This window comes from Melospiza georgiana, chromosome 17, assembly GCF_028018845.1.
Source record: "Melospiza georgiana isolate bMelGeo1 chromosome 17, bMelGeo1.pri, whole genome shotgun sequence".
NCBI lineage: Eukaryota > Metazoa > Chordata > Aves > Passeriformes > Passerellidae > Melospiza > Melospiza georgiana.
The window spans coordinates 5,635,734-5,652,397 of NC_080446.1; positions in this window are offsets into that span (position 1 = coordinate 5,635,734).

The window sequence follows — 16,664 nt, forward strand, 5'->3', positions numbered from 1 at the left end:
ACAGCAGGCATTGTGCCAGCTTTTTGGCTATAATTATAGTGTTTTCCTCTCTCAAGTTCTTTATTGATATCTGGATTTTTTTTAAAAAAAAAAAGGAGGAGGTGGAGAAGTGATTTTATACGTTCAACAAACTACAGCAACACTTGATGCAGTTAAAAAAAAAAAAGGGGAAGTTTTAACAACCTGCCAGCCTCCAACTTCACAGGAAATGTCAGTGCCACTATCAGACTTTAGAGAAACCCCAGGGATCCATTACTGCAGTTTGAAGATGTCCCTGCACTTCCCTTTTAAGTAAACGCCGGAGCCGCTTGCTTCATTCGGCTGCTGCTGTGCTCCACAATATTCCTTTGAGGAGATGCTTTGCAGTGACAAAATAACTGCTGACAATGTGAATACCGACTTCATTTTAATTTTGTTTTACATTTTCTTTGGTATGTTTTGATCCTAAAAATCTTTTAGAGTGCGATTTTTTTTTATGATAATAAAGCAACTATTTATACAGTACCACGGAGTCGTTGCTCCTCCCCCCCAACCCCGTTCCCTTTTTCCTCCCCCATCCAAAGGGAGCAGGTTGTGAAGGAATGACACATCCTCAGCACAGGTTCAGTAAAGGAAAGAGGTGGAAGGGAAGAGAAGCACCCTAGAAAATCAGTGACACAAAATAGGGCAACACTTCTCTCTTTTTTTGCGAGCTATAAAAACAAACATTGAGGATCATGACGTCAACACGACTGTCAGGGAATCGAGCCCTTGCCACAGTCAGTTCTTGTAGAAAATGCTGCCTCTCCATCCTGTCCCCATCCCAAAACAGGCAGCCAAGGGCAGTAAGTCCCAGTTGAGGAATCTTTTTCTCAGGGATGCGTTTGGATGAAACCTTAAATTCCCTGAATCCAGGATATTAATAATATACTTCTGAAAACCACGGCTTTTCCAACATCTTTTATAATTCTGGGAAACTTCACAAGCACTTAAATTAAAATTCCATCAGCCTTGAACCCAGGAACAATTAGCCCAGCTGAGATGATTCCTGATAGTCTTCTGCATATAATAACCAATATCCAATATACCTCAACATTGTGAGGATCTCTGTAAATGAAGTGACATCTCTTGCTGGACAAAGCCTGGAAATGTTATCCTTGGGTGATAGGAATCCTAAGGGGACAACTATTCTCCCTCGTTCCAAGGCTTACTTAATTGTTCCAGTTGCTGGAAATTTTAAACAATTTCCCCAGCTGCTCTGCCAAGTGGCGTTAAGCTCTTTGTCTGGCTGATATGCCAACCAAAGGCACAGGGAGATAAGGAGGGCTCTGGGAATTGCACAAGCCGACTTACACAGGCAGAGTTCCCCCACCCCAGCTCCTGCCTTCAGCTTTGCCACTACTTCTACTACTTATTATTATTGTCACATCACTGGAACCAGCAGTTCTTTCACCTCCAGTGCCTCGGCTGCACTTACACGAGAAGGACTCTAAAAGCAGGACATAGCATTTAACACCTTCTTTTTGTTCATCTCCCTTCTATATTTGCCTTATTTTCCAGCAAAGAAAAAAAAATCCTATTTATTTCAGTATTCCAAGAGCAGAGTGGGTGTGTCTAAGCACAGATTCATTGACTGCATTGCACTTACTTTCCCAGGTCAGATTTTCAATGGTGATAATGGGTGGGAAGCCTCTGCTTTTCCAAGAATTATCTGAGCCATAAATGAAACCAGCCCTCTGGATTTTTTGAGCAGATGGGCAGAGTCTGGGCTCACTCTCCTATAATGCTCAAACAGCACAACAGGTCACAGTGAGACCCTACCCTACGTCCCTGATAATAATTTATTATTTTATGGCATTTGTTCATAAAAATGATACTTTCTTCCAAAACAGGTCTTTATTGAGCATCTTAGCATTTCCATCTTGACTGCCATTTGCCAAGACAGAAAAAAAGGTAACAAAGCCCCTTTTCCAAGGTTATCTCCTGCCAAGATCAAACTACAATGCAAAGGCCAGAGCATTTAGTGGAGGGTTGTATTCTGTAGCTCCCAGGAGCAAAGGTTGATCTATATTGGATTTCAGAAAGGCTAAATCTTGTCTGAGAAGCAGTTATGAGAATTATGGGGGGGTTCTGTACTCTTAAATGGACCTTTCCCTTCAGATCCATGAGCAGGTCATTGACAACATAGTGTGGGACCCTTGGAAGGGATTGATCACTGAAATTTCCAACCCTAATTCTGGGCTTACATGACTATTTCACTTGCAAGCTTGCTGGGAGCTTGGAGGAGACACTGCAGCCTCTCAGACCTTGCCCTCTACTTACCTGCACATTTTGCCAGCACAGCCACATAATTTGCTTGCACCCAAACAACAGAGAAGCTGCTCTTTGCCACAAGACCTCCCTTATCCAATTTTGGCTAAATGAACTTGACAAAGTGTTTAATTTCCAGGCCAAAAGAGAACTCTTTAGACTTCCTGACAGATTGCCCTTTACACACCCCATGGCTTCAGTTTCACCCCAAACCTTCATGTCAATATTCATATTTGTTTCAACATCAGCAAAGTAGAAGCATCCTATCTTCTGGTAGTTCTTAAAATATTACTCATTTTCCCTAATCCATTTTAGCACTGGCATGAATTTAAGCCGTTTCACCACTGACAATATTTCTAAAGGTTTGAAGAGCCAATATAATTTTGATATCATGTCCTGTTTCACAGTATTATGTACAGGTGTTTTCTAGCTCTATATTGTGACAGGGAAAATTTCCTTTTCCATATCCCTTTTTCCCCATTATAACAACACCAGGATACAGAAGTTACAAAAAGGAAGTATCTTCTCTCTACAGTCATTATTTCCTTCCCCCTCCTAGAAGAAACGCAACAGGAGCAAAGGAAGGACCAGAAGAAATTGTTCTGTTGTCTGCCAGTTCAAGCTTGTTACTAAGTTAGAAATCAGAATTGATGTCAACACTGGTGGGTACCAGCCCACAAGTATTTCTCCTCCAGCAAAATGGTTTTTTAGAACATTGAGATTTCCTATCTCTTTAAAATGTTTTCAAGCCTGAAAACTTTTTATAAAATATTTTGGGGCAACAAGTGGAACATTTGAGCTAAAAAAACCTTGAACTGTAGCTTGAAAAACCCCTTAACACTTTTTGCAAAAGCTGTTTTCAAAAGTGGGAGGTTTTCCTCCTCAGAAAATATGGAGAACATCATGTACAGGTACTTGTTCCGCTGAAAAGACATTTTCATTTTCAAAATCCCTAAAATATACTCCCTTCAGGAATCGGTTTTAAAAATACACCGACTTTTGGTTTTGTTTCATTTCAGAGTGACACCAGCAGTGGCTGAGCAGGGGTAGCAGTGCCTGCCCTCACAGCCACACGCAGAGCAGGGCACGTTCTCCACTGCAGATGCAGCAGGCAGCATCACAATTATCCATAACTCTCCATTGCAGCAGAGCTATGATGTTTTATAGCTGCAAACCTGACCTGTGGTCCCCACTCCTGGACATTTAAAGCTCTGATTTGTGGCCTCCCACAGCAAAGAGCCCCACTGGTTTCACTGGGACCATCCAGCCCAGTGGCATTAGAACCCCCCATTGGCCCCTGTGAGGTTTTCCCTGTGAATCAGTGATGCTCATCTCCCAGCCTTAAACCCATTTCATGGTAGGATGGAGGCAGCCCCTGACATTGGCCTCCACCACGGTGTCACAAGCTCTGCCACTTCAGCAGGATGGGTGTTTGCCAGCTGGAGCAGGCAGCTCAGGATGCAGCCTGTATTCCTTCCTTGAAAATAAAATATATTAGTTTTAAATGCAAGTCGCAGCTCACAAATGCCAAGAAATTCCTCTTGCCACATGAATGTTTCCAGAATGCTGTGCTGAATTAAGTGGATTCAACTTGCCTTCAGATCCACACATACAAAGAGACAGCTTGATAGATAAATACATTTAGGGTGCAGACAGCTCTGGTCAGTGGACAATTAAGGATGGAAAGACAACGGTGCCCGGGTAGCTTCAGATCCAGAGCACAAATTATTCCTGCTAGAGAATTCTATTAGTAATATTTGCATCTTGCTAATAGAAATCCAATTACTCAGAATGACTCTGAGCACATTATCCATTTTTAGCAAAATTTGCCTTATTCTGCAAACAGATTTTTGCTTGATCGTCACTTTACTTTTGTTCCCGCAGTCCTCTGGGATGCAGCATCCTTCAAGGACATGTCAGAGGAGCGTGCTATCCCGTCAGCCCCTCGCTTTGAGGCCTAGCAGCTGAATCACCCCCAGCCCTATTTTCTTTTCCAGTGTTAGATTAGCGAGAGGGCTTATGACCTGCCATCTGTCACTGCAGTCTGCTGACTGTGAGGCTCTGCTCTCGCCACAACATTGCTGAGGAGGTGGAAGGCTCCGGCGGGGGAGGAGGGCAGGGGAAGGAGCCTTTCCATCCTGCTGCTGCTCCTTGCTCCAAAGCCATCCAGAGAGGCCAGCCCAGCAAGCTGGAGGATGCTCCAGGGAGGAGCAGCGCCCAGCACCGAGGGGATGAGGTTTGGTGGAGGGATGCTGGCCGCGCTCGGTGAGAAAGCGCGGGGGTACCTCGGAGGCAGGCGGCTCTGGACCTGCGGCTCCCGCATGCTGTTTGATCACACCTGCTGAAGCTTTCCCAGCCTTGCCAGGGAGAGCCAGGCAATGTGACCATGCATCTGGCTTCCTGGCAAGGAGAGGGCTGCCTCTGGCCCCGTGCCAGCGCAGTCCATCTCCTCCTGAAAATAGTGCACGGTTTATAAAAAACCAGCAGAGCCCGCACGCCCCGCTGCGCGCACGGAGCCAGGGCACGGCTCTGTCACCCGCCAGGGATGGGTGACCCACGGGTGCTGCCTAAGGAGCAGCAGTGCAGAGGATCTGGGGGGAAAGCAATGCATCCACTGCTGAATTTTCCTGCCTGACTTGGAGGGTTCTGATTGCAAGGCTCCTGCCCTGAAGAAAGGAAATAACTTCTCATTGAAGCAAGGAGTCATAAGACAGCAACTCTCCTTGCAAGCCAAGGGAGGGAGTGTTCCCACCTCCTGTTGGCTTGCTTGAAATAAAAAAATCTCTGCAGATCTTCTCCAGTATTTTCCACTGAGTCTTGGAATAATTGTACCAAAGCTCACCAGTTCCATCCCTGCTACAGCAGGTGGGACTTTTTCTGATCAACTTGTTTCTTTCTTAAAAATAAGACAACATACAACATAAGCAAACATTAAATCAGTCCAGTTGTGATATCAAAATTCTCCCCACAGCAGAACCTTCACCCTCCTGTTACTGAAATGGTTTCTACTTCAATGTCCAGCCTAAATTCTGCTCTCAGTTTCTCTGCTGGGATGTGCTCAGGTCATTTCTCCCCAGCAACCTCTATTACTGTAAAACCACAAACATGTAAGGGAAACCGAACAATGAGGATTAGAGACCTGATTTGGGATTTTGTATGTCAGCAGCAAGAACAAACCTTCCCATACATTGAGTTCTGGTGCTCAGGGAGGGGCAGCCCTCCAAACTGGCCTCCAAGCACGTTCCCTGCCTTCTGACTCCATTTGGGTCTCACATCCTCCTGTACCATATGCGAAGTCCCCAGAGATGTTTCCCTGGCTGAGAAAGAAGAAAGGACTCAGGAACCAAAGGAAGAGAGCAAGTCAAAATATTTCTCCAGCCTGAAATTCCCTGGGGTTGTTTCAGCAGAAGCTGATCCAGCTTTGGAGACCCAAGCAGCCTCAGCCAGACCCCTAACCAGTGGAACAGGGTGGGACAGGGGTACACTGCCACTTTGCCAGAGCATTTCTTTGTCAGAGACCCTTTTGTATCCACAGGTAAGCATGGCAGCGAGCCTGGCACACCATGGTCAGATGCCATGTCCTGCCATCCCTTTCCAAGCAGTGATCCATCCAGCAGATGGTATTGTTGACAAGGAGCCTGTGGAAGTGGCACTGCCAGCGCTGCCTTCCCCGCGATGCTCCGTGACCTCTCTGCATCCTGCTCAGGATGCTGCTAAGGCACATGTGGGCAGTCTGATGTTCACCAGCAGATATTTCCAGAGATAAGATTACATCCCCTCCTAACTGATATCAGTATGTACCACCAAGCCAGGGATAGCCTCCCCCTGGACACCCCCATCTCTCCAGCCTCCCAGAGCATTTTTTCTGGATGTAATATGAAGGGTTTGGCCACATGGACATCCAGAAATCCCAAAGACGTGGCCCCTGGACACACAGAGATCACCTCAGCTCATTTGGGTTTGCTGCAAGTGGTCAAGCTATTTTTGCAGCATATGTGCAGCAGGCCGAACACAGCTTGAGGAATCACTGGACATGTGTTACCCAGTGTATGTGCACATATTTCTGCACCAGAAGCCTCCATCAGGAGCATGACACCTTTTATCATAAGGCAGCAGGACCCAAACATCCAGCCCTGCTCCGAAGCCACGCACACAATTTGAGTGCAGACACAGCAACAGTGTGCACAGGCATAAAATTAACTGAGCTGCATTATCCCCTCCAGCAACTCTGCATTCAGGGATGCTGCAAAAACACAATAGCAGAAGAGGACAAAGGACAAGGATGTGGGTTGTAGAATTTGGCATCAAAGCAGGAGCTGTTCAGCTTCAGTTTTCCTAAGACAATCTGGCCTCTTGCAGCCCAAGGAGAGCACAACAGGTACCGTGCAGAGCTGGCACTGAACAAAGCTGCTGTGGGAGATGCAGATTGGACCCATGCACAGGCTGTGGGACTCACCAGGGTGTCTTGGACCTACAATTCTGGACCCAGCCACCCTATTTCAAACAGCTGCTGGAATTGCACTCAGGTGGGTGATCAGGCACTGCTGCAGGCAGGGATGCAGGTTTCCAGTGAGAACCCCAAGCTGCCTTGCCCAGCACAAGGCTGATACCTTGTTGGCTGATGCCAACCCAAGGGATTGCATCCCCCAGCACAGAAATGAGCTGGGGAGACTTGCTGGGGTGCAAGGCTGGAGGGGTAAAGACCACTGAGCCATTCCCTCTGTCTTTGAGGGGCCACTACAGCCTCCTAAGCCATCCTGGCTCCTCTTTGCACCAAAACCACAGGGGAAATCTGAGCCCTGGCTTTGCTGGTGGACATTCTGCAGCATGAACTGGGCACGTCAAATCCTTGTGCCTCAGACACGCAGAGAAGCCAAAAAGTCATTTGGAAAGAAGGAAGTGTATAAGTTACTCTAGCTTGAGGGCTCTAGTAATTTATGCACTGAGAATTTATACAGGTCATGTACCTATTTACATTGCTGTGCTCTAAAAAAATGCACAGTTACCTTAGCAACTTTAACATTGCAAGAGAGTACAGAGCTTTCTTAAAGAGACATTGTCGAGAGTGGTCAGCCTGGCCAGCCATTGCCTCCCTTCCCTGTGTCTGCTGGATTCACATCCACCTGTGCTTTTCCCCTCAAATATCCATGTTGTTATTTTAGCAGCGAAAAAACCACCTCAGAACTTATTGACATCGCCTAACAGTAAACAAAAACAAGCCTATCACGTGCAAGAATGAGGAAATGTCATCAAAAAATAGACAGAATTTACTCATTTCATCATCCTGACATGTTCTGAAAGCTTAAAATGATTTTTCAATTTGTAGAAATTGCCTAGACTCTATAAAAACATAAAGCATGCTAGTTACACCTTGGGGCTTTCAGATTTTAAAAAAACATCGTCGAAGAAATCTAATAAGCTGACTAGGCAATAAGCACCCAACCTCTCTAATTTGTTTTAGTCAATTCTCCTCTCTCACCAGGATTTTTCACTAGATTTTTCACAGTGTTTTTCCCAAAGCCAAATTAACAGAGAGTCTCTATAGAATGTTCCCTAGTACCCAAAATGCAAAAATAGCTATCCAAAATACAAACATTTTCTCTGCCCATCACAAGTAGTCTGGTACAGTGGGGTCCTACTGAGTCTGTTGGCAATCTTTTGTCAGCCCTGTGAAAAGTTTTACAAACTAAGAAAAGATGTCTGATAGATCCCCCAATCTGGCAGCTGTGGAGAAGGACAGAGAAGTGGAAATTCAGGCTGTGGAGGAGAGCAGAGCCACGGTGCCCAGGGAACCATTCAGCCCTTCCCTTTCTGGCTGGGGCGCCCAAAGCCAGCAGTGAGTGATCCCCAGCACCCAGACCCAGCACAGCCCTCACTGGGGCTCCAAAACACAAACCTGCCACCCCAGATGATTCAGGGTGAACTTCACCAGCTGCCAAAAATCCTCCCTCGTTTTCTGCAGCTTTCAAAAGCAGAGTAAAGCAATGGCAGGGCACACTGTCAGGGAGGGACTGTGTTACAGAAAACAACAATGATTTTCAAAAAACCCCTTGGAGCCACAATCAGAAATGGCCCAGAAATGCTGCACTGTGGCACTGCTGAAATTTTGAACCTTCTCCTCCTTCCTACTCACACCTACAAGCCATTGTAACACAAAACACACAAGAAAATATCTCCTTTCCCCCCATACCTACAGAACAACCATCCGTCTTCCAGTGTTTGAAAAAAAAAATTTTTTTTCTCTTCCAAACAACTCTGGTTTTGCAAACCTTAGAGAGCACACAATAGATTTAAACAACAGGGTTTTTTTCCCCAACAGCTATAAACGTGATATATTCCCTGCAGCATTCTGTGAATAGTGGAGGTGCCTCTTTTTTTGCACACAAAGGTTGTGCACGTTGAGCTGGGGCAGAGAGAGCAAGAGGAAAGCTATAAACCTCCTATTTTCTGGCATCCACTTTATTCCTACACCATCAAAAAAAGAGTCAAACTGTGGCTCCTTGCAATCACAGGTACAAAAAAAAAAAAAAGATGCAAAGAAGCAGGATGTTGACTCTCCCTGATGAAAAGTGTATGTCCTCAATCAAATCCTGCAGCTTCAGGCCCACACGGTTGGATTTTAAACCAGCTGGGCCAGAGAATTAGGGGGAAAATCTACCACAAAACTCAGGGGGTTTGCATTTCCAACTGACCCTTTTCCTGGTAAGCACAGCACACCTTCAGGGCTCCATTTCAGGAAAAGACGTGGGACTGGATCTCAGAAATCACCTTCATAAGCAGCACAAGCAGACTCCCTCCAAAGCAATACAGCTGGGCTGGGAATTCATTCCTCTTTCCTCTTGTCCTCATGCTCCTACACAACCAAACCTCAGTGATTTTCTTTCAATATTGCACCCAGCTGCCCCATCCACAGTGTGCAGCTGAGCCAGCTCAGCACAGGCTGGGCAGCAGCAGCTGAAGCTCTTGTGACCTGCTCTGCCTCTGCAGGGTGAAACCCCCATGGAAACCAGTGGAGAATAATGAACCCCTGACCAGCAGAGGATGGTGAGCCCCTTCCCTCACATCTCTGCCCCATGGAAACCAGCAGAGGATAATAAACCCCAAGCAACAGAGGATGGCGAGTCCCTTTTCTCACATCTCTGCCCCATGGAAACCAGCAGAGAATAATGAACCCCTAACCAGTAGAGGATAGGGAGCCCCTTCCCTCACATCCCTCCCCCATGGAAAGCAGCAGAGGATAATGCAACCCCAAGCCATTGCAAGGAAACCTCTCCTCTAAATCCGACTTCCAGACCTGCACTGAGGAACAAAATCCTTGAGTTTCTGGGGCTCCCACACAAACAGCACAGCCTCTGTCCACAGCAGCATCCCACCTGCCTCACAGGTTCCCTTCTCCCACTGCCCTGCAGCAGCAGGATGGCTCTGGGAGCAGCCAGGAGGATGAGGAGAGAGACGGGGATTGTGCAGAGCCACTCCTGTCCCCATCCCTCACGCTCTGTCCCTCCCTGCTCTCCGCGGAGGCAGAGCCGTGCCTGCCGTGCCCCGGTCCCACAGGCACTTTGTGACACTTTGCCAAGGCACTGTCATGTCTGTGCTGCGTCACACAGAGCCCCTCCACATTAATTCAACTTGGTGGAATGAAAAAAAAAAAAAAAAGGAAAAAAAAAACTAGAGGGAAGGCAGGATGAGGCACAGCAGATGGCTGAGGACAGATACTGCATCCCATTCTTTCTTGCTCTGCAAGGAAACAGCTTCACTCTCTGCTGTTTATCATGCTGCTCCGAGCTTTTTTTTTCTTTCCACCTAAAAAAAAAAAAAGCAGAAATTGGTGTCCAAATACCCAAGGTCTTCGTGTTTTTGTTGCCTCCACTTAAATTTTGTGGCTTTCTCTCCCCGTTGCAGCTCTTGAGGCCACATGGCACAATGAGGGTGCGATTGCTCTGAGATAATCACACCCTTGGGGTGTTATTAAGCACAAGGCTATGCCTCGTGCCTCTCACTCTCCAGGGATGTGATTATATCATGATAACCAAACTCCCCAGAGACACCTTATTGCAATTATGACATTTCTTTCAGGTTTATGTATGAATACATTATTCAAGGAAATTACTTTGATCACCAGAAACTTCCACTTAGTGTTCAAATACTTAAACTGGATGGTTTACCAAGATGAAGTTCCTTCCTTACAGTGTTTGACAGGGAGAGAAATGGGGCTTTTAATCTGAGCAGAGCAGCACCAGGGCCTAATCACCAACATGCAGATGCATTCTCTCTTATTCAGGATGGCAGTTTTTCAAATATCCCAACAAATCCAAATATTCAATCCATATTTTGGCAATTCCAATCCTTGGAGAACTCATCCCACAAAAAAAAATTCTCTAAAGAAACGTTTAAGATAAAAAGAATTGAAGATGGAGCTTTTGCCTTCTTAAGCACTCAGACCTGCTGGTTCAAGGATCAGAGAGAAGTAACAGGACTTCATAAACTTGGCTGGGCCACTAAACTGGAGTAGCCTCACCTATGTAAGGCACCCAGCAGCTCACCAAGCCTTTCCAATGACATCCAGTGATTCTTTGGCCCAAAAGCTCCAGCAGAACTCATTAGTTTAATGTTCCCACCTGCCTCCCTTGGTTATGGACTTGTCAGCAGCAGCAGGAGCTGTTTGCACAGCTGGTTCCCCACTTCCACTGTGGTGCAAGAACAATCAGATCTGCAGTGCTGAAGGGTTAAACAGTTGAGGAGCCAGAACTGGCACTGCAGATTAGTGGTGGGGCAAAATCAAGGTCACACAGCAGATAGGTCACAGGAAGGGCCAGCACTGTGCCACAGATGGATAGTGTCAGCTGATGAAAGGTGCAGCCAGAAGGGCTCCAAAGCCCATCAGATCCTTCAGGGACCAACTGAATTAAAACAAAGTAGCAGAAATAACACCTGCACCCCAATAGCAATGAATATTCCCTAGGGACACGTGGACTTAGCAGGAGGGTACTGTGGATCTGTTCCTGTGTTCGTTTGAGTGACCTTGGCTGAGTGTTTATGAAATACATATTGGTTATTGATCACTGTCCCATCCCTCACCAGAGAGAACCCACAGTTAATGGCATTGGTCTGGTGTCAGAGGAACACAGAAAACACACAGAAGAGGACACAGCCTCAGTGCTTCATGAGAGGGATCAGAAACTACACATCCAAACTCAGGGGCATCATCCACAGGCTTTTTTCCATCATTTCTGCACAGCTGGGCTGTGTTCCACAGCCACACTCCTTGCTCCAAGCAGCCCTGCTATCACTGCTTCTTTGACAGCCAGCAATTCCAAATGTCTGTGCCACCTTCTACTGAAACAAACACCAAACCAAGGGCTACAAACAATATGTACCTAATTTCTTATGCTCTCTTTCAAATGAAAAAAAAAAAGGAAAAAAAAAAAAAAAAAAAAAAAAAAAAAGCTGTTATTAACCAAATTCTGGTCGTTTGGTTGAATGATTTGTTTTTTAAAAAATCCTGAATGAAATGGGAATTTTAACAAGAAAGAGCTCAGTGTGCACAGTACAGCTGAACAACCTACAGGAACATTCCCACTCTGGGCACTCAGTTAATATCTTAATGATGTTATTCCTCCACTTGTGACCAAGAGCCAAGGAAGAAACCTCATCATTGTTCCAAAATTCTTATGCCAAGCCCATCTTTCCTATGCAAAGTATTAGTCCCTGATCACCTGTCTCTGCTAAACATAGTTGCATCCTGTCATGAGCTTTGATCTCTAAAATAGAGATCATCTCTAAAATTGCCAGTGCTCGGGGGCCTCTGCCTTGCTGACACGTGCTGCAGCACAGCTCCCTCACAGAATGGCTTAGAACAGCAGGAATTGGGCTGTGCTGGCTGGGAGGTGATTCAACCTTTGATTTGGGACTTTAAAAAACAGATTTTCTGTGAAGGTCCTGACACCCTTGTCCATGATGGGATTCAGTTTTGTGTAAGTGCCTGTGCTGATATATCTTCAGCCCCAGGTGGCTGCCAGGAAAAGGTTTCTGCAGGCACCAGAGGTCACAGGCCCTGCTCTGGTGTTCTTAGGGGTTTGGGAAGCCCTGTCCTGCTGGGCAATAGTGCTGCCATGCACCTACAAACCCACCTGCAAATGCTTCCAGTCTGACAGGATCTTCTGAGAGCTGCTGCAATTCTCCTGTGCCTTGCTCAGCCTTCCCACCACCTTCAGAGCCCATCACACTCACACCTCTTCCTCTGAATTTGAGAGGCAAAGTGGAAGCGTCAGAAAATCTGTTACACAGGTGATGCTTCACTTACAACAGCCATGAGAACGTTTCTGCCACAGGAGCCAAATATATATATAAAGTGCTAAAGATAATGACAGAGTGTGCATTACCAGCCTCTCAACACTGTATAGTTATTGGTGATAAATATGAATCCGTGGTGAACTTCATACATCTCACATCCTTTACTGACTATCAGCAAAGGTGACTCCAGGCAGGGGCAGCTTATCTCCAGCAGTGTACCAAGTTAATTGAAATGAGCTTAAAACCAGCTCAAATGATCAAATTCCTGCACACACGACTTTGTTTCCATCTCTTCAGCAACGTGACAGGCGACCTGCAGAATTACAATGTGATGGAAAGTGCCAAGAGAGCTGGTCAGACACATTTGAGGGGGGAAAGAATGGGGAATTTGGTTAAGAAGTGCATTTTATTGCTAAACAATCCCTGCTGTTTGAAAGCTCTGGATGATGATAAACAAAAATACTAATGCCGAATAGATTCATTACTAACATCACTATGAACTGGTATTTACAACATTTGCACTGCTGCTCACCCAGCCTTCCTCAAACAGTGTTTTTCTTTACACTATGAATTTGAGCAGAAACCAAACATTTATGTGTTATCAGGAAAATTGCCTCTTGCTTATCCTGTTATCACAGCACGTGGGGAGTGATGCTGGGAGGCTGCAGCAGCCAGTCCCACAGAATAATTGACAAAGAGCATCCTTGGGGTTTCTGTGCACCAGGACTTGCTGATGGAGGCAAATGTGAATTATGGTAGAGCCCAGCCCTGCACAACTCTCTATATCAATTTTAGTACTAATTCAGCCACCATTTCCTCCCCTTTATTTGGCCCAAACTTTCTTTTTGTACATCAATACCTTTGTTCATGTCCCCCACTAACCCAGATGCAGTAGTCCAGCTTAAACTGGGTAAACTGAGGCTGAAGATTATGAGTGGAAACAGCCCTTTCTGTGATAAGAGAGTGGGAGACCCTGGTTTGTTTGGCCTCAAAAACCTGAGGCCATGGGTGGTGCCCCTGACTCTCTCCTTTGGTTTGGAAAAATACCACACACCTTGGAAATCTGCTCAGACCTTCCCTCAGAGCACCCTGTGCCCATTGGGAAGAGCCTCCTGTGTTCATCATGAATGCAAATAATAAATGCAATTTGTATACAGCAAATGGTTCTTTGGACAACCAGCAAGAGCAATAATTATATTTCTACAAATCACCCATGAATCAGACCCTGTCTTTGCAATGGTTAGATCTCTGTATTCCTCCAAGCTAAACCACTCTCCTCATAGTAACAAATAAATGCACTTGTTGGGGTGTACTTGGTTCTCAGAAGGACAATTACACAAGGACAGCATCAGTGCTGCCAGAAAATGAAATCAAGGCAGGAGGCAGTGGGTGCCAAAGCTGAGCCTGTACTTTATGAAATCCCATTCTCTCCCAAAGACACAACTCCAGCCCAGCAATATTTGCAGAGGTGACATGACTCCCAACATATTCCCGTGTTGTAAAATTCATTGAGGGCAGAAGAAGACAAAAAAAAAAAAATTTAAAAAAAATGAATCCAACACTCCACCATTTAAGGAGCGGACTCTAAAATAAATGCACAATGAAAGGTTATGCTGTCATTAAAGGAGTAGCCAACACTTTCCAGCATGAGTTAACACAGTGCTGCACAGGCACTTTGCATTTGCAGCTAATCTGCCAATGATTAAATGAGCTGTTATTGAGCATTTGCCCTGTTGAACTAGGTTTTTCTTATCCTTATTAATCATTCATTTTGCACTACAGTAGCCTCCTGTCTTTCAGCAAAACATCTTTTTTTTCCCTATTTTTTTCACTAAGGCAAATTTAACTTTTTTTTTTTTTCCCTTTCCTTTGCTTTGGTGATGCCTTTTCTGATCCCAAGAGCAGATAGCTGAGCAAAAGCATGGACAAAACCTGGGAAAGCCCTAAAGAGCGTGGGGAAGCAAATTCTTTTTGCACTCAAACTTCGGGAGTTGAAAGTAGAGGACATGGCTGGAGCCACTAAGCTGTGGTGTAAACACGGCCATTTAAGAGGATTTGCATACCATTTATTAACCTTCCAGAGGAACTACACAGACCCCAGTCAGGGAAAACAACTGTGTACACATGTTCCTTCCATTCTTGCTATCGAAATATGGCTTCTTCCAGCCACCCCCAGCATTTTCCATAGGCAGATAAACACGGGGAATGGGAAGGGGATGGGTGGATCCAGCCTCTTCCCTGTCTCCTTTGCATTTCATGAGGTCTGGGGTTCATTTTTAGCTACATTTTAAGAAGAAAGGTGTGAGCAGGCACCTGCTGTGCCCAGAAAGGAAGGTGACACTGTGATCCAGGCAGTCCTGTCAGGAAGGATTGTGGATGTGGATGTGGGTGCTGGTGTGGATCACCTGCAGTGCTGGGGGCTGTGGCAGAGCTGCAGCACCTCACATTGTCCTCAGGTTCCTCCTCCAGGTCCCAGTCTCACCTTCATCCTGATTTAGGGTTTCTCCCTGTGCCACCACAGCTTGTACCTCAGTTTCCCCAGGTTCAAGTGGGGACACCAAAACCTCCTCCCCTTCCTGGACACTCCCAGATCCCTCCTGGTCCTACAAGCACCATCCCTTGTGCTCTTTTTGCTGTTACAGGCTGTATTTACTGCATACATTGCAAGGGGCTTAATAAAAATTCTCAACAATAAATTTCACAGCCTTCTGGAAAGACAATCCCCTCTGTACAGGCATATTACTGACATTTCTTTTTGAGAAATATGGAGGAAACCAAAGCAAAAAAACCTGATTCCACATCAGTAATTAAATTGTGCACCCACACAGGGTAAGAGCAGGGAAACAGCCACAAATGGGGTGGGGAGATGCTGGATGGAGAAATTCTAAAGGTATCAACTGCCCCAGCTCTCACAGGAGCTGCATCTCCCCAAAACCTCCCAGCCTGCTTTCTTTTGGGATGTCTGTGATTCATGGAGACCAACCAAATGGGAGAGGGTACAAAATACCCTGGGGCTTAGGACATCCAGATTGTTATCCCCACCCTACCACGTATTTGCACAGCTCCAGAGTCCCTCCAGTTTCATCTGCGATGTCACCCTGGCTTTTTAAGATTTTCTAAGCCTTCTAAAGTTGACATTCTTGTAGTGAACTTTCTCACACACTTTCTGTAAATAACTCATTGTTTTGCATTCCTTTATGGAGGAGGAGACAGTTGATGGACTGTTGGCTTGACCGGTGTCATTGGAGAGAGGTGGCACTGTCACCCTCCAATCCAGTGTCACTCTTGGAAAACTATAAATGTTGGAGTCAGAAAATAAACTTCCCTTTTTCCTTCACCTTGAGGACAGCAGTGTGTGATTGTGTTTTTTCGTGTCCTGTAGTGACACTGCACCACCTGGAGAAATGGCCAGAGCCTTGGTCCCACTGCCTGCCCTTTGCTGGAGCCATTGGAGGCTTTTGGCAGGGCAGGGTCTGGGCGTGCTGGGACTGCATGAAGATGGATGAATTGCCAGGAATTCCCCTGGAAAGCCCATATTTCTATCCCTGAGAATTCTCTGCACCATTCCAAGGGGTGAAGGTGTGAGCTGAGTTTGGGTGTGAGTGGGGAGGAAGATCAAACATCATCATCAAGGTGCCAGGGAGCCCTCCAGCCCCTGCTGCTGCCCCACCACACACACAAACACTCTCGTGCTTCAAAGCTTAATACAAGGATATAATTAGCTTTAAATAAATAAATAGACAAATAAATAAAAACAGAAAACAGAAAATAGAGCTTGTTAGAAGAGATTTTTTTTCCCTCTGCAATTTCTTCTGGTTTTATTCACTTTAAATACCTGTTTTATTCACTTTACTCTTTGGTTTAGAAGCTGGATTTACTAACGTGTTTTTTTCTTTTCATATAACAGCATGTTGTAAAGTTTACTCTGCAAGCACTGCATAGGAAAAGCTTTAAAATAAAGCTTTATAATTGATTTTTCATTGATTTTTGGTTAAACTACAGGACCTATGCCATTGTTATAGGGTTTTACAAAACCCTATTGTTATGTGTTTGTTATTCAAGTTGTAATTTATTTTAAGAAT